The sequence below is a fragment of the Callithrix jacchus genome, chromosome 16 (genome assembly GCF_049354715.1).
Source record: "Callithrix jacchus isolate 240 chromosome 16, calJac240_pri, whole genome shotgun sequence".
In the NCBI taxonomy this organism is placed as follows: domain Eukaryota; kingdom Metazoa; phylum Chordata; class Mammalia; order Primates; family Cebidae; genus Callithrix; species Callithrix jacchus.
The window spans coordinates 70,295,608-70,320,582 of record NC_133517.1 but is presented as its reverse complement, the minus strand read 5'-3'; the positions used below and the strand labels follow the sequence as shown (position 1 = coordinate 70,320,582).

The 24,975-nt window shown below is 37.9% G+C and overlaps 1 long non-coding RNA gene across 1 annotated transcript; it reads left to right on the top strand.

Annotated features, from left to right (window-relative positions):
- Positions 1-1,678: 1,678 nt before the first annotated feature.
- On the top strand, positions 1,679-23,125 carry LOC144579665 (uncharacterized). Its single transcript, XR_013527799.1, has 3 exons — positions 1,679-1,760; positions 4,747-4,869; positions 22,946-23,125. It is a non-coding gene; the product is annotated as an uncharacterized LOC144579665 (long non-coding RNA).
- Positions 23,126-24,975: the final 1,850 nt, after the last annotated feature.

The following is a 24,975-nucleotide window of genomic DNA, read 5'->3' as shown; positions in this document are numbered from 1 at the left end:
CACAATGAGGAACTATTATATGAAGTTTTACAACAAGCAAAGTGAATCTGTGGTCTGTGGTGATCAAAGGAAAAAAAGTGACGACTTCTTTGTGGTTGCAGAAAAACTTACTGGACAGGGCCATGAGGGAACTATCTGGAGTGATGGATGTATCCATGTCTTGATCCATGCATGGATACATGATGATTGATAGATAGATACATAGACAGATAGATAGACAGATACAGAGACAGACAGATAGAGAGATGGATAGATATTTGCCAAAATTTATTGAACCAAATTATTAGGGGAAAATTGAGGGTACATAAATGCTTTCTTAAATATATAGGGTCAAAATATGACAGTCTGGGATAAGAATCCAAGTTTTCTAATGTCAGATCATATACTCTTGTCTTGAAGCCATAGGTCTTGGGCCTAAAGCTACTAGAGAATGCAGGTTTCTGACCCCTAGACAAATGTCATGACTCTAGTATCCAGAGTAACCCTTTTCCCTTTGAAGTTGTAACTAATAAAATTTAGAGTTCAAAGTCACGTCCTGCATGGGCAAGGTAAATGTTCTAGAACAAGAGGAACTATGCTGAAAATGGAAGTTTTTTGAGATGATGGAATAATTTTAGGTCCTGAACCACGTGAGAAAAGTGTTCTAAGAAAAGCTCTCAAGATCTAGAATGAGGCAAATAACCAAGACAGCTCAAAATAAACCCTGTAAATGGACTGGGTTAGCTTATCAGGATTTAGAGTCATTCTAATGACGTTTTTGACAACGGTGTCTACAGGATTGATGCTATGAAGCTGATAATGGGAGGCGATGCCCTTACAGGAGTGACATTTTGGCAAAACTCAACATCTTCTCACAGTTCATTTTTTATAGGTTCTATTCATGGACTGCATACTTATACAATCTCATTATTCTGCTATTAATCATTTCTAGGTCTGTCTGTAATCTGTAGTTTTCAAGACTTGGGTTTGCATACATGAAAACGATATGCTCCATTCATATAACATTTTGGTTTATGAGGCATTTGGGATCTGAATCATGAGACATTCAGGAGGTGGGAGGTTATGACTTCTGTACTTATCCGTAGGTCCTTGGGTGAGCTGAAGCTGTGCTGGAGAGTTGTGTCCCATGAGGTCCATGTTCAAATGATACCTGAACAACAAAAGGGATGGGAAAAACACAGAGGCTGGCTTTGAGGGTGACGAATTCATGAGTACCCGAGCTCTCTGATGCCGTGATTTTGTTACTCCTTGTGAATCAGTTTATATAAAATAGTGTCGTATCTCTCTTTAGAATACATTAGAGAATACATTTAGAATACATTATACCTCCATACAGGTATAAGTATCCTGGAAGACATAAAGTGTCCTGTTACCTTGTCCTGAAGTATTTGCCTTATGCACAGCATTCCAAGCCGGTAAGCTCTTGCCAAGTTGAAAAATGGATGGATATGAAGATGGAGGCAGGGTTGGGTTAAGGGATCATTAGACATAAAATATCCAAGTTATCAGTAAAAGGTCAGTGGACTAAAGCAGGAAACTTTTCTTTCTGGTCCTTTAATGCATTTTACTCAGCACAGCAGCTCATTCTACTCCTCTGTATCAGGTTGCTAAGGGTGTCATAACAACATTCCACAAACTGAGTGGCTTAAACAACAGAAATGTATTGTCTTGTAGTTCTCGCAGCCAGAAGTCAAGTTGTCTCCAGCGTTGGCTCCTCCTGAGGCTGCAAGGGAAGGGTCTATTCCTGATCTTTCTTTCTGGTTTGTGGTTGGCCATTTTCCTGTATCTCCTCACACCATCTTCCCTCTATGCATGCATGTCTGTATCCAAATTCGCTTTCCCACTGCCTTTTTAAAATTTTTTTGAGATGGAGCCTCGCTCTGTTGCCCACACTGGAGTGCAGTGGCTTTATCTCGGCTCACTGCTACATCCGCCTCCAAGATTCAAGTGATTCTCCTGCCTCAGCCTCCCGAGTGGCTGAGACTTCAGGTGCCACAACACCTGGCTAACTTTTTGTATTTTTAATAGAGATGGGATTTCACCATGTTAACCAGGGTGGTCTTGATCTCCTGACCTTCTGATCTGCCCACCTCGGTCTCCCAAAGTGCTGGATTACAGGTGTGAGCCACTGCGCCTGGCCAAATTTTCCCCCTTTTATAAGGCCACTACTTTTGTTGGATTAGAGTCCACCCTAATAATTTCATTTTAACCTGACTACCACTGTACAGACTCTATCTCCAAATGCGGTCACACTCTGGGGCAGTGAAGGTTAGGACTCCAAACATACTTGGTTTGGGTGACACAATTCAGCCCATAACATATCCTGATCCTTGGCTTCCTCATCTCCAAAACAAGTATATTTACCTTACACTGTTATTTAAAAATAGAAAAGCAGCCAATGTATATTTTAAAAAATCTTAGTAAACTGAAGATTCTGCATAAGAACAAGGCAGCAAAAGCAATGAGAGATAATGGCATAGATATATATAATAATAAGAGCTCTCTCTTACTGAGAACAACCATGTACCTGGCAGTTCTAAATGTAATCACTTATGAATCTATGCAATCTCCTATGAAGATAGATCGTAGCATTATCTTCGATTTCCAGATGAGAAAACTGCAGGACAGCAAGTTTGGGTAATTTGCTAAGGACACAGCTTATAAGTGGTATGGGCACTTGTAAGCCACTCCGTTAGAGGTCAGAGCTTGTAGGCTTAATCACATCCCCTCCCCACATACAGTTACTAGTGACAGAACCAACTTTAAATTTTCAGAATAAAGTTTGTTACAAAAATAGAAATAGATATTAAGAAACAAAAATAAAAATTATTTCTATAGACAACTAGGTAAATGGAAAAGCAATAGTTAAAATGTGAACGTATTTTAAGTATGATATACTATAGCTAACGATATTATGCAGCACTTTTAAGTAATACTGTATGTATATAGAGAAGTAGATAAAAACAGGTAAACTATTCAGTTTCCCTGTAGTGGAATCCCAATTAAAGCAACAATGTAGAGGAATAAGAAGCAAAATCTGCTTGGATCCAAATCCTGACTACATCATTTCTCAGCTTTGGGACTTCGGTCATGTTGCTGTGAATCCATTTCCTCATTAAACAAACATCGTTATGAGGATGGAACATGCTAATATTTATAAAATGCTCATCAAGAGTGCTTGACACAAAGTAAGCTATAGACTAAAAAACGGTGATTCCAGACCTCAAGAAATAAGAACTTGAATTTCAGAAAAATCTTCTCTGATTATTCCTGAGGTCCACTCCATAGCTTGATCAAAAGAGAAGTGGGATATTATATAGTAGACTAGTGGCAGCACCTTTAACCCACAAATAAGTTTGGCCTTTGTAAAGAGAAGGGAAACTAAAAGTATTTCAGGATCTACCATGTGCAGAGTCTTTATCTGCTTTATACATAGGCATAGGCTATTTCATCAATGGTTCAGAGGGCATGAACCATTAATAAAGTGATTTCAGGGATTATGAAATTGAGAGTTGCTTAGGGTCATACAATTTTTGAGTCAAGTATTAAATACAGGCTTATTTCATTCCAAGGCCCATGTTACTTTCTGGTTAAAAAAATAAATAAATAACCTAAAATATAATATATCTTCTTTGAATCCCTAATAGTGGATTCTGTCATACCCCAATTATTTAAATTGATCCTGTACATTACCAAGAGATTAAATTATAAATTATTGAGTTCAAAAGGATAATTTCTTCCTCCAAAGAGATGGCATCTTACAGTTTAGTTACTCTGACGGTTTTTTTTTTTTTTTTTTTCTCCTAGTGAATTATCAATGGGAACTACCTAGAGAAACATGTAACTTCAGGTCTTCCGATTAATCGATTTCTTTTTTTTTTTTTTTTTGAGATGGAGTTTCGCTCCTTACCCAGGCTGGAGTGCAATGGCGCGATCTCGGCTCACCGCAACCTCTGCCTCCTGGGTTCAGGCAATTCTCCTGCCTCAGCCTCCTGAGTAGCTGGGATTACAGGCACGCGCCACCATGTCCAGCTAATTTTTTTGTGTGTTTTTAGTAGAGACGGGGTTTCACCATGTTGACCAAGATGGTCTCGATCTCTTGACCTCGTGATCCACCTGCCTTGGCCTCCCAAAGTGCTGGGATTACAGGCTTGAGCCACCGCATCCAGCCTTAATCGATTTCTTAGAGTGCTGCTTGGCAGTGACACAATGGTCCATGGGGACAGTTTTTCAATTAATGTTTTCAACAATGATAGGAACACAAGAGCTGATGATAGGAACACAGAGCTAAGCAGAGTATCAAGAGACATTTAGTGCAGTAGAAACATCTCATCTGTTTTTCCACAGAATTTGCATAGAATTAGTATCTGATTATCATCACCTCAGAATGAACAATGTCTTTGAGTATAAAAGTGGGGAGGAGCCCCTGGTGGAAGAAGAGAAGACTTCAGCCTCACAATAGAAAAGAGTGTGTTTGTGCAGCTAAATCTAACTCCAATAAACTCTGTCTAATCCAAGGAACAGGCACTTTTAGGGAAATGATAGAAAGATGCAGAAGGAGATGAAGCACCTTGGGCTGAACTAGAGAAATTTGGAGTAAATGTTCCAGACTGAGGACCTGAAGGAGGTGTGCATTTTTATGTAAGGAACCAATCTGTAGGAGAAGCACCACATTCACCCTTAAATGAGCAAAGAGGATCCCAAATACTCTCCCTCTGATCCTCCCCTTTTCCTTCATTTTTCCAGCTCTTTATTTCCAAGAAGGCCAGCCCTTCTCTTTAGCCACATGGTATTTGGACAGCCTAGACTCAATATCTGCAGGAAAAGCTCAATTAGCCAGCTGAGCCAGTTTCTAAACAACCAAGTCTGGTAAGCACAGGGGCGAAGTATTTAAGAAGCCTGTCTTGGCTGGAGGGCTAAAGCCTTGTTCTCAAATCAGCTTTATAGATGATAAAACTGACATTGAAGCAAAAACAAAAAAGAATAATAAGGCTTCTTCTGTGGATTTCCTGGGTATTACTTCTCATTGGGTTCGAAACAGGGAGAAAAGGGTATGTTTATTATACCCTTCCCCCAGCCTCAACAGATTAAATAGGTTAATGCATGAAAAGCATCAATCACAGTGTCTGGAACATCATCAGTATCAGTAAATATTAATTATTACTTTGAGGCTGGCCCGTGTGGCTCCTGGCATTACAGGCACCAGTGGAATTCCAGGGAGACTAGGAGGAGTACAGTCTGGGGGAGTACGGAGGATGTGTAACTGTGTGGCAGGTGCTTTGCAAACTGCATTGGCTCTGTATCTATGTCCTTTACTGAAAATAGTGTTGATATTTTCAGACTCTAACGGGATCCTACATACTATTATTCTGAAATTCATTTGCACTTTTTTAGATTTTGTATCTACATGATACATAGTAACAGTTCTTAATTTGGTTTATTCCTAGCTTATCTATGTTTGTCATTATTTCAAGATCTAGTAAACTTGGAATCAATTTTAGAATTACAAAAAAAAAAAAGTGTAAGTAGGGTCTCACTGTGTTGCATTTAAATGCATTGAGATGGAAGATTTAAAACACCCAGTGAGTTTTATTCTGTTTCTTTATTCACTATTAAAGGTAGTGTGCCACATTCCCTGCCCTCTATTTTGACACTGACATTAGGCTTATTCTGAATGTCTAAGAGGTCCTAGGCTACAAGCTGGCAAGGCTTGCTGGGTGGAAGTGACAAGCAAAGATTTGCTGTATTGTGTAGCCAGGAGCAGAGACAGGTTTTCTGGGGGGCATGAGGCTTATACAGTGGAGAGACACTATTAAGAAATAGAACAGAAAATGATGACTACAGAATGAGGGGCCCCAAAGCTTATGTTTCATTAGCTTCACAGTGAACACATTTCTGCCCAAAGCCAAGGACTGTAGACACGACCTGGTAACAGCATCCAATGATTCCCTTTATTGCCTCCCCTGGGGCAGTAATGGTGGCAACAAAGCAACTTCCAGTCACAGCTATCTTCTTTCATTTGACACAGGAAGGGGGAGCTCCCTCTTTAATCTCTAATAGAAACATTAAACAGCAGGCTGTGACAATTTCATAGGACCTTTACAAATGTTGCATTCCTCCTTCCCTTCTTGTAATATGCATAATGTACCTTTTAGGAATATAAATTCATTGTCTTGGAATATATGATTTAGAATCAGTGTTCAGTTACAATTGTCAAATAAAAAAATTCGGCATATGACTAAGTGAAAGAAGTCAGTCTGAACTGGCTACATATTGTATGATTCCAACTATGTGACATTTTGAGAAAGGCAAGACTGTGGAGACAGTGAAAAGGTCAGTGGTTGCCAGGGGTTAGAAGGAAGGGAGGGATGAATCGGGAAAGCACAGAAGATTTTTAGGGCATCAAACTGTTCTATACAATACTGTAATGGTTGATACGTGTCATTATACATTTGTCAAAACACATATGTCTTGGTCCATTTAGGCTGCTATAAGAAAATACCTTAGACTGGGTGGCTTATAAACAGCAATTTGTTTCTCACAGTTCTGAAGTCCAAGATGAAGGCACTGGCAGGTTCAGTGTCTGGTGCAGGCTGTCCTCTTGCTATAACTTCACTTGTGGAAGGAGCAAAGCAGCTGTCTGGGACTTCTTACATAAAGCGATTAATCTCATTCATGAAGGTTCTGCCCTCATGGCCTAGTCACCACCCCTTAAAACCATCACATTGGGGCTGTAGGTTTATTGGGGATGAATTTTGTGGGGAACCCAAATAGCAGACCAACATTCACTGGGGATTGTTTGGGGGAGACATAAACATTCAGACCTCAGCAGCACAGAATATACAACACCAAGAGTAAATGTTTATGTAAACTGCAGACTTTTAGTGATGTCAGAGAGAAAAACTTCCTTGACTCTCTTAGGTTTAGTACTTGGGAACCAGTAAATTAAACTAACGAAAGACAAGATAACATGAGAAAAGGCACATAGATTTATTGATATTACATGCATAGGAGGTCATAGCAAAGAAATGAAATTTAAAGATGCAATTAGACTCAGGAGGGGTATATACCACTTTAAAAAAATGATTTGGGGCTTCCAGGGATGATAAATCATGGGGAAGTGACTAGGAAAGATATGGGGAAACAAAGGAAGAATAAGGGCTATTTTAGTAAGCTCTGTTTATGTAAACGTGCCCGACTCCCCATCTCCAGTGATAAGAGTGGCTCTTCTCCTCCCAGTATGGGAGAGATGGATGCCGTCACAAGAGGAAATGTATGCCCTGCTTTTAATCTGATAAGAGGAAGGCAGAGAACCCTTCCTACATTTGCTTGTTTTCAGTTGCCTTCAGCTCAAAACAATTCTTATGTTGAAGTGACATATTTTTATGGTGGTCGTATGTTTTGAGCTCTTTCAGTGATAATTGTGTGTCAATGAGTCCCATTGACTGTAATAGGTATACCGTTCTGGTACAGGATTTGATAGTAAGAGAGGTTGAGCATGCGTGGAGGCAGGATGAGCAGGTGAATTAACTTTCTGTACTCTCTACTCAATTTTCCTTTGAACTTAATATTGCTCTAAAAATAAAATGTATTTAATAAAGTCAAAAACAAAAGCAAATCTAGACTGAGAAAAGTGGAAGCTTTATTAGAAAAGATTATTATAAGAGGGGGAGTATTACAATTACTATTGGAATAAAAAGACCTCTCTGACTATAAGAACAGCAAGCTTCTCAGAGCTCAGGCAGAAAAGGACTTTTCTTTTGTAGGAGGAAAGACAAAGGCTATAAAGAGCCAGATGTAGGTAAAATGTAACCAGATATGAAGTGGCCTGATTGCATAGTAGATCAGAGAATGTTTTACCCTTATGCCAGCCTCTTCCTGGGAGGACCCATTGAGAAGGAGCTAAATTCTGGCTCAGACTTGGAATGCAGCAGAGTTTAAGAGTCTAGGGAAAAGAAAGAAGTGTAACCAAAATGTGTTCAGGTCGGATTCTGTTCTAATTGATCAGTGGGGACAATAAATTTAGCTAATCATTTATGAAGCCAAGAACAGGAGTTTGGAGAGTCTGTATCTGGCCTTGCCATAGGCAAAACATCCTTGAGCCTGATCTATCTCATATTGGGAAGGGTGGTCCTTTGCAATAACCTATTCCCTGAAACAGTTTAGTCTAAGTGCAATGTATTTTTACCAACAAATACCTTGATTGTGTCTCGGAAGGAAAGGGTTGGTGATGTTGAGTCTGGAAAAGGCCAGACAAAGAGAGTGAGAGTTGTGGTCCCTGAAGAGATAACCCCTATGCTGTCAGGTAAGACTGTGAGAAAGGCTGGAAGAATGAAGTGGGTGACTACCAAACCCATCTTACTTCAATGTGCATAGATACTATTTCACTTCAAAAAACAGGAAAAGTATGGGATAGATACTAAATCAGACAGGGCATTGGGACAAGAGGCATGAACTAGGACATAGGCATTTACCCTACTAAGTCACAGGAATAGAAATGCAGAGAGAGTTCTGTAAAAGAAAAATATTTTGTGCAATCTATTAGTATAAAAACTCACAATTAATTTACTAAGATATAACCATTGATTTGTCATGTTATGCAACATATTTTCAGTGTTATCTTCTTAGAGAGAAGGCTAAAGATTTTGTTGAATGTTAAAGGTCTTCGGTCACCATCATTTTCACACGGTTGTTATTCACCTGGTTATCATTATTCCTCATCATTAAGGGCGCGAGTAATCTTCTAAGCCTTTCTGGCTCTTTATAGGGAAAAGGACAGTCTTAACTCAGACGTTCCTCATTTTAGTGAGCTTCACTAGTTTCACTTTATTGCACCTCACAGATTCTGTGTTTTTCACAAATTGAGATTTTGTATCAACCTTGGCTCAAACAAACCTATTGGCACTATTCTTCCAACAACATGGGGCCACTTCCTGTTACCCTGTCACATTTTGGTAATTCTTACAATATTTCAAAATTTATTATTAGTCTACCTGTTATGGTAGTTAGTGATCAGTGATCACTGATGTTACTATTGCACTTGCTTGGGGAACCACAAACTACAACCCTGTAAGGCAGCAACTTAATTGGTAAATGTTATGTGGGGTCTAACTCCTCCTCCAAATGGCCATTCCCCCATCTCTTTCTCTCTGCTCAGGCATCCTTATTCCCTGAGACACAAAAATAATTAAATGTGACTAATTAATAATCCTACAATAGCCTCTAAGAGTTCAAGTAACAGAAAGAGTCTCACGTCTCTCCCTGTAAATGAAAATCTTGACATGATTAAGGTTACTGAGGAAGGCATATAGAAAGCTGAGACAGGGCCGGGCACAGTGGCTCATGCCTATAATCCCAGCACTTTGGGAGGCTGAGGCGGGTGGATCATGAGGTCAAGAGATCGAGACTATCCTGGTCAGCAAGGTGAAACCCATCTCTACTAAAAATACAAAAATTAGCTTGGCATGGTGGCATAGTCCCATCTACTTGGGAGGCTGAGGCAGGAGAATTGCTTGAACCCAGGAGGCAGAGGTTGCGGTGAGCCGAGATCATGCCATTGCACTCCAATCTGGGTAACAACAGAAAAACTGTCTCAAAAAAAAAAAAGAAAAGAAAAGAAAGAAAGAAAGAAAGCTGAGACAGGCCAAAAGCTAGACTTCTTATGCAAAACCACATTGTGAATGCAAAAGAAAAAAATGAAAGATGCTACCCTGTTTAATGCTATGAAGGTCAGAGAGGCGAGGAAGCTGCAAAGGAGTTGGAAGCTAGCAGAAGTTAATTAATGAGATTTAAGAAAAGAAGCCACCTCTAGAACATAAAAGTGCAAGGTACAGCAGAAAGTGCTGATGTACAGGCTGCGGCAAGTTATCCAGAAGATCTAGCTAAGATCACTGATGAAGGTATCTACATTAGATAACAGATTTTTAATGTAGACCAAACAACTGTATATTGAAAGAAGATGCCATCCAGGAATTTCATAGCTATGGAGGAGAAGTCAATGCCTGGCTTCAAAGCTTCAAAAGATAAGCTGACTCTCTTGTTAGGGGCTATTGTATCTGGTGGCTTTAAGTCAAAGCCAGTGTTCATTTACCATTCTGAAAATCAAAGAGTCCTTCAAAATCATGCTACATCTACTGTGTTTGTGTGCTGTAAGTAGAACAAACTGGATGGCAGCATCTGTTTATAGCATGGCTTACTCAATCTTTTAAGCTTACTATTGAGAATTAATGTTCAGAAAAATAATATTTCTTTTAAAATATTACTGCTTACAGACAATGCATCTACTTGCCCAAGAGCTCCGATGGAGTTGTACAAGATTAATATTGTTTTCATGCCTACTAATACCACATTCATTCTGAAGCCTATGGATCAATGAGTAATTCTGAATTTCATATCCTGTTATTAATAAATACATTTTATAAGGCTATAGTTGCTATAGATAGTGATTCCTTTGCTGGATCTCAGCAAAGTACAGAATAAATGGTTGTGAACTGTGCGGGCCCACCTGTACCTAGATTTTCATCTGCCTCTGAGACAGCATGGCTGATACCTCCTCCTCCTCCTCAGCCTACTCAGCATGAAGGTGATGAGGATGAAGACCTTTATGATGATCCACCCCACTTAATAAATAGTAAATATATGTTTTATTTGTTATAATTTTCTTAATCACATTTTCTTTTTTCTAGCTTACTTTATTCTAAAAATCGATTGTATCATACACATAACATACAAAATATGTTAATTAACTATTGATGTTATCTATAAGGCGTCTGCTCTACATTAGCCCATTGGTTTAGTTTTTGGGAAGTCAAAGTTGTATATGAATTTTTAAATGTGCAGGTGGCCCAAATCCCTAACTCCCACATTATTCAAGGGTCAACTGTAAGTTGAACACTCTTGGAAGGGATTCATCATTGTAGATACTAGGGCATTCATGATTCATGGGAGGAAGTCAAAATATCAACATTAACAGGGGTATGGGAGAAGTTGATTCCAACTTTCATGGATAACTTTGAAGGTTTCAAGGATTTAGTGGTGGGAGGAACTGCAGATGTGGTAGAAACAGAAAGAGAACTAGAAGTAGAAGTGAATCCTGAAGATGTGACTGAATGGCTGCCATCTCATAACAAAACCTTGATGAATAAGGAGTTGCTTCTTCTGAACCAGCAAAGAAAGTGGTTGCCTGTGATGAAATCTACTTCTGGTACAGAGCCTTTGAACATTGTTGAAACAAAAACAAAGGATTTAGAACAGTATATAAACTTAATTGATAAAGTGGTAGTGGAGTTTAAGAGGATTGACTCTAAATTTGAAAGAAGTTTTACTGTGGGTAAAATGCTAAACAGCAGCACATTATACAGAGAAATCTTTCAGGAAAGGAAGAGTCAGTCTACGTGGCAAATTTCATTGTTGTCATATTTTCAGAAATTGCAAAAGACAAACCCAGCTATCAGCAACTACCACCCTGTTCAGTCAGCAACCATCAGCAATGAGGCAAACTCTTCCACCAGCAAAATGAATGTGGCTTGCTGAAGGCTCAGATATCTTTAGCGTTTTTAGCAATAAATTAATTTTTAACTAAGATACATACATTTTAAGCCATATGCTATTGCACACTTAATACACTACAGTATAGGGTAAACATAACTTTCATATGCATTGAAAACAAAAAAATGTGTGTGACTCATTTTATTGTAATATTGGCCTTATTGTGGCAATCTAGACACAGAATCCACAGTGTTTCTGAGGAATGCCTGTAGTTTGAATATGAGTGATGCTAAGAAAAATTTTTAGCTACTGTAGCATCTCTGGAAATATTCCCCACAATCTTTTTAGTGTATAGTTGCTCTTGTATCTGTTTCACCTTTTCCAATAATGATTGCACTTAGCAGAATTTGTGCTAGGAAACATTGTTATTGTTATTGCCACAAAAGTAATTTACTGTAGAGAATAGATCTTTTTGTCTGATTCATTATTTTAGTGTCTCTCTGAAAAGTATTTTTCTTCATGTCACTTCTGAAACAGAATCTAGGAAAAAAATACCATCATCTGAGACATTTAGAAACATCTGTACTTTCACACAATGCATAGACAACAAACCCTTACAGAATTATTTATGGGCACCCTATTTAGAAATTTTCTAAAATTATTTGCTAAAAAAGAAATGCAATTTATCTTACATCATATTGTTTTACATCTATTATTTAAAATCTATTTTATTGTGACAATGACAAGAAGAAAAACAATTTTCACCCCAGTGTAAAATGTATAGCTTTTTGTTTTTGAGAAACATCAAAACATACCTCTAAGTAGTAAGAAATGTAGTAAAATTTACATAAAATGTTGGGACAAATATAGAATAATTGAAAAATGACCCTTGAACTATAAATATTTATATTCATCTTGTGAATACTTAAAATTTAAATGTCTTGTTCATAGTAAGGACTTCATGCTGTCTTTGTATCTTTGTACAATTAGCATATAAGACAAATTTCAATACCAATGAAGTAGATGTAATTTCACATATCAAGTAGTTTCCCTAAAAATTTAGGACTTTTTTTCAGTGACTTCTTGTCATATGAGTATGTCATTACATTTTATAAGGAGTATAAAAAGTACGGCTGATGTAGTACTCATGCCCTTCAATGCTTTTTTCATTTGGCATCACTAGTATTCGATTTATTCTTTTTCCCCCCCAGGACATTTTAAAGATATTTTTCCATTTTGAAGTTTATTTCAGGTATAGCTAGATAATCTATTATGTAAATCAGCCTAACCTAACCAGGCACATGTAAACTAAACCAGGCCACAAGATGCCAGTAGTGACAGATGGAATGGTTATGCCTCTGGAAATCTCTTCACATTGTAGAGCTTCTCCTCTTCCCTTGGGATATCTTCTCTATTTTCTGTGACAGATGCCTATGTGCTAGATCAACTGAGAGCATCCGTGCCTATAGGTAATTGAATAAAAATAAAATTCAATTTGTGTGATGGTCTGAATGTTTATATTTCTCCAAAATTCATATGTTGAAATCCAATCCCCAGTGTGTTGGAATTAAGACACCAGGCTTTTGGGAAGTGAGAGGGTCATGAGAGTGGTGCACTCACAAAAGGATTAGTGGTCTTATGAAAGAGGGGTGTCTGTTTTTCCCTTCTCCCATAGGAGTAGGAAAATATACATGGAAGCCACTATCCATGGAAAACAAGTCTTCACCAAAAACTGAATCTGCTGTCTCCTTGATCTTGGGCTTCCCAGCCCCCGGAACTCTGAGCAATAACTTTCTGTTGTTTATAAATTGCCTAATCTAAGACAGCAGCCTGAATGGACTAAGACAATTTGTTTCTTTTTTGTTTAGGTAGTAATAACTAGAAATACAGTTTCTACAGAGGCAACATAAACAAAAATAGGTAGGATTTTACCAAACCAAAATGCTTAGTAAAAGAATGCATAGTAAAAGAAATAATTACCAAAGTGAAAAAAAAAAATAACCTATGGTTGGGAGAAAATATTTGTAAATCACATCTCTGATAAAGGGTTAATATCCAAACTATATGAGAAATTCCTCCAAGTCAATAGCAAACAAACCAACAGAAAACAAGAAGCAAAAGATAAATAAGTTAACCAATTTAAAAAATAGACAAACTGAATAGACATCTCTGGAAAGAAGATATACATACAAGTGTTCAACAGATACCTGAAAGGTAGGAATATCACGTATCAGGAAAATGCAAGTTATATCACAATAAGATACTAGCAAAAAAGCAAAAGCGGCCCCTTGCTTTGTCCAAGTCCATCATGGCTGCCTCCTTAGCTCTCCAGGAGTCTGGCTAGCAGGCCCGGCTGGGAATGTCTGAAGTCTGCAGGCTCCAGTCACTAAGGACAGTTTTCCCTTCAGTGTTGAGTAAAGAAGGAGCTGAAGGTAGTATTGGGGTCCTAAGAGGTAGAAAGGAGAAATAGGAATGCAGATGATTGCAGAGTATGGCTGGGGGTTAGAAGGGTGCCCTGCAAAATAAATAAATAAAAATGAGCATTGGAAATGATGTGGAGAGATGGAAACCCCAGTATATTATTAGTGGGAATGTAAATTGGTGCAGCTTCTATAGAATAATATATATTTTAATACATCATAATGCATATTTCAAAATTGTTTTTAAAAAGTACATTTTAGTTGTTCTTACTACAGACAAATGATAAGCATGTGAGATGATGTATATGTGCGTTAGCCTGTTTTAATCATTCCACAAAGTACACAAGTATAACATTTATGTTATACCACATAGATATACACCGTAATGCTATTTGCCCATTTAAGTAATTATTTTTAAAAGGAGCAAATAAGTGTTCTAAAATGGGAAAGATTATCTTATAAAGGAAACAGTAGGTTTGTTTTTCTCCAGATGGTAGAGTTAATCCCTGAAGCTAAAAGATGCTTGGAGTGAAGTTTCTGCTCAAAATATTTTTCTAAAAATAGAGCAGCCTAAAGATAGAGCAGACTGCCTCAAACGTGAGGTATGCATGCAGAAAAAAGTCACTGTAAGGGATACGTGCAATGCTGTTTGGGGATAATCAGGGACCAGGGATAGGGAACTAAGGAGTTTGGGTTGTCTACTGTATAGAGGAAACTAAAGGAGATAGCTAATTTCAGTCATCATTCATTCATTCAGTAAACATTGCTGAACACCTGTGTGCCAGGTGCTGTGGTTGACACTGAGATGTAAAGCTAAATAATATCTAGTCACTGGGGCCCTGATGTCAAGGCACATACTCTAGTGGAAGAGAAACCCATGTAGCTAAGAGTGTGTGGAAAGTGCTATGTGAGAATATCTGCAGCATAATGTAGAGGCTGGGGAAGGGGATTCCCAACTCACCTGGTGGGGTAAAGGAAGGTGAATGGTATTCAGCAGGGATTAACACAGGAGGGATCAGCTGAACTAATCCCTAAAATATAATACAGTAGGAGCATGCTAGCAGAGGCAGTGGGGATAGTGGCGAAAAAAAAAAAAAACAAAACACAGAAGTAGGTATAAGTCAAAGGAGAGAATTCCACACAGATGGAAACTGTAAAACTACTTTAGCTTTACTTTAAAAAGGTCAAGGCCAGAAGTAAGGAGCTGCAAAGTCCATTTAAGCTGAGAACTTTATTACAGCTCCGGTTCCAAGCCCATGCCTTGTGTGACCGAGGACAGGATATTCTACTGCCACTTGTGGAAATTAATCTTTTTTGGACAAAGGCCAAGACAGACCCATGTTGTGATTCTCTCCCTATGGCAACCCAAGAGGAAGGGTGAATGCCTGCAGATGAGAGTTACCTTTTCATGCCAGCCACTTAATAGAGAGGCTATGGAAAAGTGAAGAGCAGTCCCCATGGCGGGCCTCACAGGAATCATAATCTGATTGTCACAGCAGTGACTCTTTCAAATCTGGCCCAATTGAAGCTAACACCACACCAGGATCTGTGCTGGGCACACACCAATCACCCGGGAGGTCAGTATCATTATCACCATTTTACAGATTTGAAAGCTGAGGCACAGGATAAATCACAGTTATGCAGAAGCCTTGCTTCAGTGTCTAACTTCCTCATCTTACTGGATTCCGTTTTCAATAGGAGAAAAGATGTAATTTCATGAAGAAAAATACCATCTAAAGTGGCAACTTGGATGCATTAAACAAACTGGATTGGAAATGAAAATTAGAGTCAGTCCCAAGATACTTGACAGTGTCCCCTATGTGTAGATAGTTTAGCAAAATGCTTTCATCTATGTTGTTTCATTTGTTGCTCAAAACCAGTCCGTCTTCTAGGAAAGGCAGATGATACATTAATCTCCAGACAAAAAAAAAAAAATGGGATTCAGAGAGGCCAAGGGGCTTGTTCAAGATCCTGCAGTGAAGAATATACTTGCAGGAATTTTAACAAAGGTTTTCAGATCCAGAATCCACAGGATGACTGCTCTTGAAATCCAGTGGTCACATATAATAAGATGTCTTTGAGCAGGTAAGGGAGGACCAACATTTCCTAAAGCCTTTCCTTTCCCTGCTCTCATGTGCCTACCTGAGCAGCCTACCCAGAGATTCTGGAACATGTTAAAATGTATCTTGCTTCAGGGCCACAGTTTGTGTCACTCCTTCTTTCTGGAATGTTTTTCACAAGCACTGTGTGGCTCCTTCTCATCCTTCAGGTATCTGCTGAAATATTCCCTTCCCAGAAAGGTGACAGCCCTGACAGATATGCCGTCTCCAACTCATCTCTTCAACTCTTTACTGAATCTCTTTGTATTCCTTTTGCTAACACATTTCATAATCTATAGATGGTGTTTAATGCAACAGTTTGCAGTGGACTGAAAGTTGTGTTCCTCCAGCATTCATATGTAAAAGCCCCAATCCCCACTGTGATAGTATGTGGAGGTGGGGCTTCTGGGATGTAATGAGGTTTAGATGAGGTTGTGAGGGTGGAGCTTCTCATGTAATCAGTGTTCTTCCTTTTTCTTTTCTGTGTTTTTTTTTTTGAGGCAGAGTCTTGCGCTGTCATCCAGGATGGAGTGCAATGGCATGATCTCCGCTCACCACAATCTCCGCCTTCTGGGTTCAAGCGATTCTTCTGCCTCAGCCTCCAGAATAGCTAGGATTACAGGCACATGCCACTATAACCAGCTAATTTTGTGTATTTTTAGTAAATACGGGATTTCACCATTTTGCCAGGCTGGTCTTAAACTTCTGACCTTGTGATCCACCTGCCTTGGCCTCCCAAAGTGCTGGGATTATAGGTGTGAGTCATCACACCCAGCTAGAATTAGTGTTCTTATAAGAAGAGAAAGAGAGAAGAAAATTGTCTCTGTGTGTCTGTCTTTCTCTCTAAGACATGGAGGGACACAATGAAAAAACAGCTGTCTACATGCCAGGAAGACGGACATCACTAGGAACCGCACATGCTGGCCCTTGATCTTGGACTTTCCAACCTCGAGAACTATTCAAAATAATTATCTGTTGTTTAAGTCACCCAGACAGTGATATTTTGTCATGATGCCTGAACTGACTAATATACAGTTTATCTGTACATTGTTTGTCCCTCTAGATTATACACTCTCCAAGTCAGGGACCATACAGTGCTATAAAAGATAAGTCCATGGCTATAAGTTTACTGCTATTTCCCCAGCACATTGGGGAGAAGAATCATTGTCAGAATTGTCAGCCATTAGACAGTTTATTTACTGTAAGGGTGTCTGACAAAATTATCCAGTTATTTCTCAACTTCCTAAATAGCTCAAACCTCATAATGTTTAAATTGTAAAATATCTGTTGATTCAAGAGGGACATATTAGGTGGTCTCTCTTGAACTTTGGACGTCTCTTTCACAAACTTCCAATATTAGACCATCTATTGCCAGACCTTCTCAACTTAAACAAATCTTACTTTCAACCCAACTTCAGTCACCTTCACCGTGGCCTAACTTTTGCCCTTGTTATTATCCATAATTTTCTAAACTTAGAATCCTTAATCACCGGCATCATAGTTATTTACTTCAACCCCCAACACTGATAGGTCTCTCACATCCTCATTTATTCAACTCTTGGTTTTTGTCATCTTAGAAATTGAAAATTCTTGAAAATCACAAATCCTCCCTATAAATCAGATCCCTTCATATTGTATTTTCAATCCAAGTTTGGCTCCATGTTTAATCATCCAAATCAAAGGTTTATAAACTATGGCCTGTGGAATAAATCTGGTCTGCACCTGTTTTAGGAAATAAAGTTTTATTGGAACACAGTCATACTCATCCATTTACATATTTTTTACATCCATTTTCATGTTACAATGCAAAGTTGACTAGTTGCAACAGAGTCTCTGTGGCTCACAAAGCCTAAAACATTTTTTATCTGTCTTTTAAAGAAAAAGATTACCCAACCCCTAACCTAAATCAGTGATCTGTGAAGTAGAAAGTGAAAGATGATCTTTTGGTGCTGATAAGAACATATGATTTAAAAAAAAAAAACACTTTATAGCTAGGCGTGATGGCTCATGCCTGTGATCCTAGCACTTTGGGAGGCGGAGGTGGGCTGTATGTGAGGTTAGGATATCGAGACCATCCTGGCCAACATGGTGAAACCCCGTCTCTACTAAAAATACAAAAATTAGCTGAGTGTGGTGGTGGGCACCTATAGTCACAGCTATTTTGGAGGCTGAGGTGGGAGAATCACTCCAACTCGGGAGGCGGAGGTTGCACTGAGCTGAGGTCATGCCGCTGCACTCCAGCCTGGTGACAGAGCAACACTCCTTCTCAAAAATAACAACAACAAAAGAAACACTTTATTGAGGTATGACTAGCAGACAGAAGCTGTACATAATGCATACAACTTGAAGTGTTTGTTGACAAGTGTGCAACTATGAAACCATCACCACAATAAATGTCATAAACATATCCATCACCCCCAAAGGTTTCCTCTGCCTTATTTATCATTTATAAGAATACTTAACATAAGATTTGCTACCCTCTTAGCAAATGTTAGCAACTCTTTGAGTATGCAATATAGTATAGCTAACTCTAGGCACTATGCTGTACTTAGATTTCTAGGATTTATTTAACTTGCATAACTAGAAGTTTTTACTCTTTGCCCAATATCTCCATTTCCCCCTCCTTCATCCCCTGGCAGCCATCATTGTACTCTCTGCTGCTACGAGTCTGACTGTTTTAGATTTCTCAAATGAGTGGGATCATTTAGTATTTGTCCTTCGATGTCTGGCTTATTTCAGTTAGCCTAATGTTCTCCAGGTTCATCAGTGTTGGTGCAAATGACAAGATTTATTTTTTATTAAGTCTAGATAACATTCCTTTGCAAATATATACCACATTTGCTTTGTATATTCATCTGTGGATGAACATTCAGGTTGCTTTCATGTCTTGCATATTGTGAGTTATGCTGCAGTGGACATGGAAGAACAGATATCTCTTTGACATCCTAATTTCAGGCCTTTGGGAAATATCCAGAAGTAAACTAATAAATCACATGGTAATTCTATTTTTAGTTTTTTGAGGCATCTCCAAACAGTTTTCCTTAATGGCTGTACTAATTTACATTCTCACCAACACTGTAAAAAGGTTCCCTTTTCCACACATCTTCACCAACACTTAAATTTCATTTTTTTGATAATAGCCATTCTAACAGACCTGAGGTGGTATTTCATTGTGGTTTCAATTTGCATTTCTCCAATGATTAGCGATAGGGATATTGAGCTTTGTTATTAATAACCCACTGGACATTTGAGTGTCTTCTTTTGAGAAATGTCTATTCAAGTTTTTTGCCTATTTTTAACAGAATTACTTGTTTTCTCATTATTGAGTTATTTAATTTCTCCCTATATTTTGGATATTAGTCCCTTAATAGATGTATTATTTGCAAATATTGTTCTTAGCCTGCGGGCTTTCCCTTTATTTTGGAAATTGTTTGCTTCACTGTGCATAAGTTTTTTAGTTTGATGCAGTATAATAACTAATAGATGAATGGTCTCTCTTTTCTTTTGTTACCTGTGCTTTTAGGGTCATAGCTCAGATCAATGTGTAGAGATTTCCTTATTTTTTTTTTAGTAGTTTTATAGTTTCAGATCTTATATTTAAGTCTTCAAACCATTTTGAGTTGATTCTTGTATATGGGATGTGATGTGTTCAATTTCATTCTCTTTATGAGGACATCCAATTTTTCCAACACCATTTATTGAGAATTCAACAAAGTTGCAGTATACAAAATCAACATAGAAAATCAGTAGTTTTTGCATGAACTAACAATGAACTATCTGAAAAAAACTAAGAAAATAATTCCATTGTAATACCATAGAAAAATACTTAGTGGTAAATTTAACCAAGCAGAAATATGGAAAGATCTATGTTCTAAAAACTATAAAACACTGATCAAAAAATGAAGATCACACAAATAACTGGAAATATGTCTCATGTTTATAAGTTGGAAAAACTAATATGGTTAAAATGTCCATACTAAACATGATCTAAAGAATCCATGTGATTTCTATTTAAAAACTGTCATTTATTTATAGAAACTTAAAAAAGCTAAAATTTATATGGAACCAGAAAAGACCTAAATAAACAAAGCAATCTTGAGCCATAAGAACAAAGTTGGAGGCATCACACTACTTGATTTCAAACTATATGGCAAAACTAAAGTAATCAAAATGGCATGGTACTGGCAAGCAAACAGATACAAAAACCAGTGGAATAGGATAGAGAGCCCAGGAATAAATCCACAAATTAAAAGCCAATTGATTTTGACAAAGATGCCAAGAATAAGAAAGGGCCAGTTTCTTTCATTATTTATTCTCTGTATTCTTTTCACCTCAGGGAAAATATCCAGTTTTCTCAATTGTCTATGAATTCACTAACTTGATAATACCTTTATTCACTCATTTGTTTATTCATTTAATCTCTCAATTGCTTGTCCATTCTATAAATATTCAGATTTCTTATTATGCATTTCCTCAGAATTGGAAGTGTAATACTCAACAAGATAGCTATGAATCTCAGCCTCCTACTCCTGTGTTTATAGTTTGATTAGGGAGGCACATTTAGATATGCCATGATAATTGCTTTACTTAGAGAAATTCAAGGTGGTGACACCTAACCCAGATTGGTAGAAAAAGGGAATTCTTCCACTGGTAATGCCATGATTTTCTAAATAAGTAGGCTCAATCAAGTCAAGAAAGGGCCTGAAAGACTATTTCAAGCAGAAGGAAGGTATTTTCAAAGGTCGGAGTATGTAGTAGAGAGAATAGGCAGTGGAAGAGAATTATGAAGTGTTTCAATAACTAAAAGTAAAGTGACAAGCTCCTTGTCCAAGAGCTTAGATTGCATCCTAACTGAAATTAAAATATACTAAGTGTCTGAAGAAGGGAAATAAAATGACCAAGTTTTATTGTGTAAAAATCTGTTCCTTTTAGGTTAAGTTTATTTATTTTTTTTAACTTTCTGACTACTCCTTTCTGAAAATTTCAAATATTGTCACAATTTCTGATGGAGAATACAAACTAAGAATGGATTAGGGAACTGAGTCAGAATGTTCCTGTTGGACAATTCAATCATGTTCTTCTAAGGATGTGCTTTTGGACATTATGGAAACTATCTTAGGCTCTCACTTGGATCCTAGAAAAGAAGGCACCTGTTAAAAGGAATGTCCAGCCCCACCTAATCTGGCAGCTGCCCCTCCAAGCTAATGACACTAGGGATGTAATGGATTCAAGAGGCTGATGATGCCATCTGGTCAACTCATGTGACTATTTCTATCAGCTTTATTTCTTCAACATCCTGTGCCCACAAAGGGGACACAAGATCATTTAATAATTCCCTCACCATATTAAGATACAGATATGCCCAGAATCTTAAAGGCAAGAATATGATTGAAATGTCAAATGGGGACTTGCTTACTTAAATGATGCCCCCCAAAAGCCAATCTCTTGCTACCACCAGTGCCCTATGGGTGGAGTTTCTAAACAGATTACTCAAAACACAAACTTTCAAAAAGGGAAAGTCGTGACCCTCTGGTCATCAGGGCAATTATGGAATAACATTTCTGGAGTAAGGTTTGCTCAATGCCCAAGAGATGAGCTGGCAATACCACAATGTCCAATTCTTAGTGGGTCCAAGACCATGTGTTGCATTTCCGTCTCATGATTACTTGCAGCTTCACAGTTCTGCTGTCCTTCCCTCCTCTCTGCCATCTCTTAACTGGGGCTTTGACCTCCTACCCCTAAGTTTCAACCCTGTGATATTACTTGTTTTTCCATATACACTGTGATCATTCTGACCCCCATTCTGTAGATTCAGGATTTTCTCTTTTCTTGGATTATTCTCCAGCACAAGTAGAAAAATACTGTGCTTCAATGGAAAGTGCATGTTGTTTGAATCATACCCTTTCAAATTATACAATTCTAGACTTTCATTATCTTTGAGCCATTGTATAGCTCTGTAAACTAATGTTAATGTGTATAATTCTTGTCTATGGACAAGTAAATTGTGTCCAGTGGTGATTTAATTGACTTGTCTTCCTCATTGTGGAAAAGGCTAATAGTTTTGCCTCCATTTACCCATTTATTTCTGTAGTCCAGGTCTATAAATGTATTTCTGGGTTTCCCTTGGACTCATTCTAACATCTCTTCAGTTTTCTCAGTAATGAATTAAATTAAATCTTTAACACCTGTTCATATTTCTGTCACTATGAGAGTATGAAAAATTATTTTTGAAAATTATCTTTTAATAGATGAAAAAAGAATAAGCACTGAACAAGAGGTCCTGAAGTTTTGCTATAATCCAAAGAAAACTAGATGCAGTGCCATAGGATAATGTTTCTCCTGAGACCTCTTTATTATAATCCTTTAGGTTATTATAAATGCAGATAGCTGGGCCTCTTATTAGACCCACTGAATCAGACACTCTAAGAGGAAGGTCAGGAATCTGCATCTTAGCAAGTTGATGTCCAGGAGTGTTAGAGACTCACTATGACATATGATTAAAAGTAGAAAGAAAGGCTTTCCAGCAACTTAAACCTACTTGGAAAGATAGACTAATGTCTAGATGAAACTACTGATGAGACTTTAGATGGATATGTTACATATATACCTGGAAAAGCATGTATAAACCAAATCCAAATAAACCAAAGCCAAATTTCTTTTAGAAATAGTGAGAAATGAAAGAGTGAGGAGTTTGTCACTAACATCACCCAGGTAAAACATCTTATATCTTTTTAGCTGAAATAGATGCTACAGTTTGAAGGTGTTCCCTCCAAAATTCAGGCACTGAAATTTAATGGCTGATGTGATGGTATTACACATGACAGTAGGTTCTTTAGGAGGTGGTTAGGCCATGAGTGCCTCCCCCATGAATGGGAGGAAAGATCTCATAAAAGAGGCTTCTCACAGCATTCTGTCTCTTGCCCTTCCACCTTCTGTAAGTGAAGACACAGTGTTCTTCTCTTCCTGAGGACACAGCAACAAAGCATCATCTTGGAAGCAGAGGAGCTATCACCAGCCAACAGAACCAGCCAACAGCTTGCTCCTGGACATCTAGTTTTCTCCAGAACTGGAATAAAATAAATTCCTGTTTTTTAATAAATTACCCAATTTCAGGTATTTTTGTGATGGTAGCAAAAACAGACTAAGACAACTAGTATGAAAATATGCATTAACAAATAAAATTAGTCATCATATATGTTTGTTTTTAAGAGAAATCAATATGCTTTCTGTTGATTGATTGATTTAATAAATATTGGTTGAGCATCTCCACTGGGGATATGGCATTAAGACAAGATTTCTTTGATCTTAGTACTTTCAATGCTTTTTAAATAGGATCAAATATATGCAAGGTAAAAAATAGAATACACTATATATTAGATTTGGGAAATGTTAGAAATTTCTTTGAAGCTAAATTACAGTTATCATTTTATGAGCTTTACCACCAAAATATTGTGGTGCTCACCAACTTGCTTAAGTAACAACACTTGCTGTCTTCTCAGATACAATATCAGAAACTCATAATCCAAATGGGAAGTGTGAGTTAATAGAAGCCTCATAAAGCAAGGAGTGCTTTGGAGTGTGTGGAAGACATCAATAAATGATACGTATAACATCAAGTGCAGAAGTGTGTGCTAGGAAAGTTCAAAAAAGAAAACAAAATCAGTAAGTAAGGTAAGGCCAGAGATTGAGGAGTGGATAGCTTCTGGAATTCAGGAAATGCTAAAGTCTATGCAGAATTTGCATGGGTGAAAGATCAGATTGGAAGGCTTTCTCTGTGGAGGTATCCTGGGTCTAAGTCCGGAAGTGATCCTGAGCCGCCTACTGTGGAAAAGTGTCAGTGAGCAAGAGCCTGTCTGATGAAGGTGGAAGCTGAGCGGCCTTTTACTGCGCATTGCCTGTGTATAGGCCAGATTCCAAGAGATTGACATTCTGCTAGTTTGATCTTTCTCAGATAGCTGAGTAGAGAGGAAGTTTCACTCCAAATACCAGATGTCTCCAAACATCTAGATGCTTGATGTTGTGTATTTCAAATGGCAGGTTTGATAAAGCTGTTTTTACTCTCCACTTGGATGTTGGTTGTCAAGACTGTCATTAACTTCTGGGAGTTCCCAAATCCTCAGAGAGAAAAATAAGCAGTCTTGACTGCAATCAGGAGCTGGCTTTGAGCCCCACATGGCAACATGCCTGTATTTAATTAGAAGTGGCTTAGTTCTTGGGATTTACTGTGGATTGAGTCTATGAAGCTGGAAGGTTTTTATCCTGAGGATTCCATTGTCTCCTCATGCGTATTTTATCAAATTTCTTCTTTAACCATATAGGGGTTTTCAAAGTTGACATATAACACTTAGTTGTGTGGGGAAACTAGTATGATTGTGATGTGCCTTATGAGGACACCATGCTTTTTAAGTGTTAAAATTATTTTGAACACTAACTCTGCTGAAGACTAGATTTTCTAGTCCTACAGATGTTTTCCAGTAGACGTATTTTGCCCTTTTAATAAATTGATTGCAAAGTTATCTTCATTTTACCTTCATGTTGTCATACCCTTTCATTTTTCTATCTTCTCATAGCTAGGATCTGCTGGTCCCCAAATGTAGACACACCTCTGACAGCAGTCTCAGAGCCATTATGTTTCAGAGGCACTACAGATTTAACCAACTTTAGCTCCCATTGTTCAGCATCATCACCTGGTAGCCAAGTCAAAACTGAGCACCCTTTAATCCATCAACAAGTTTTCTGTAGCCATGAAAAGTTATGAAATGGGCACAGACATGCACATACAGTCTTTGTGCTTAAGGGGTTAGTGGTCTACCTGATAAATGCATTTTTAAATCTAAAATAGACACTCCATTTATTCCATAATTTTTTTTTAAGCATCAACAGTATAGCAAGCACTGTACTGGCTTCTGGGCTACAATAAAGACCACAAATTTGAATTTCATAGCATTGAACTATAATGTTTAAATATT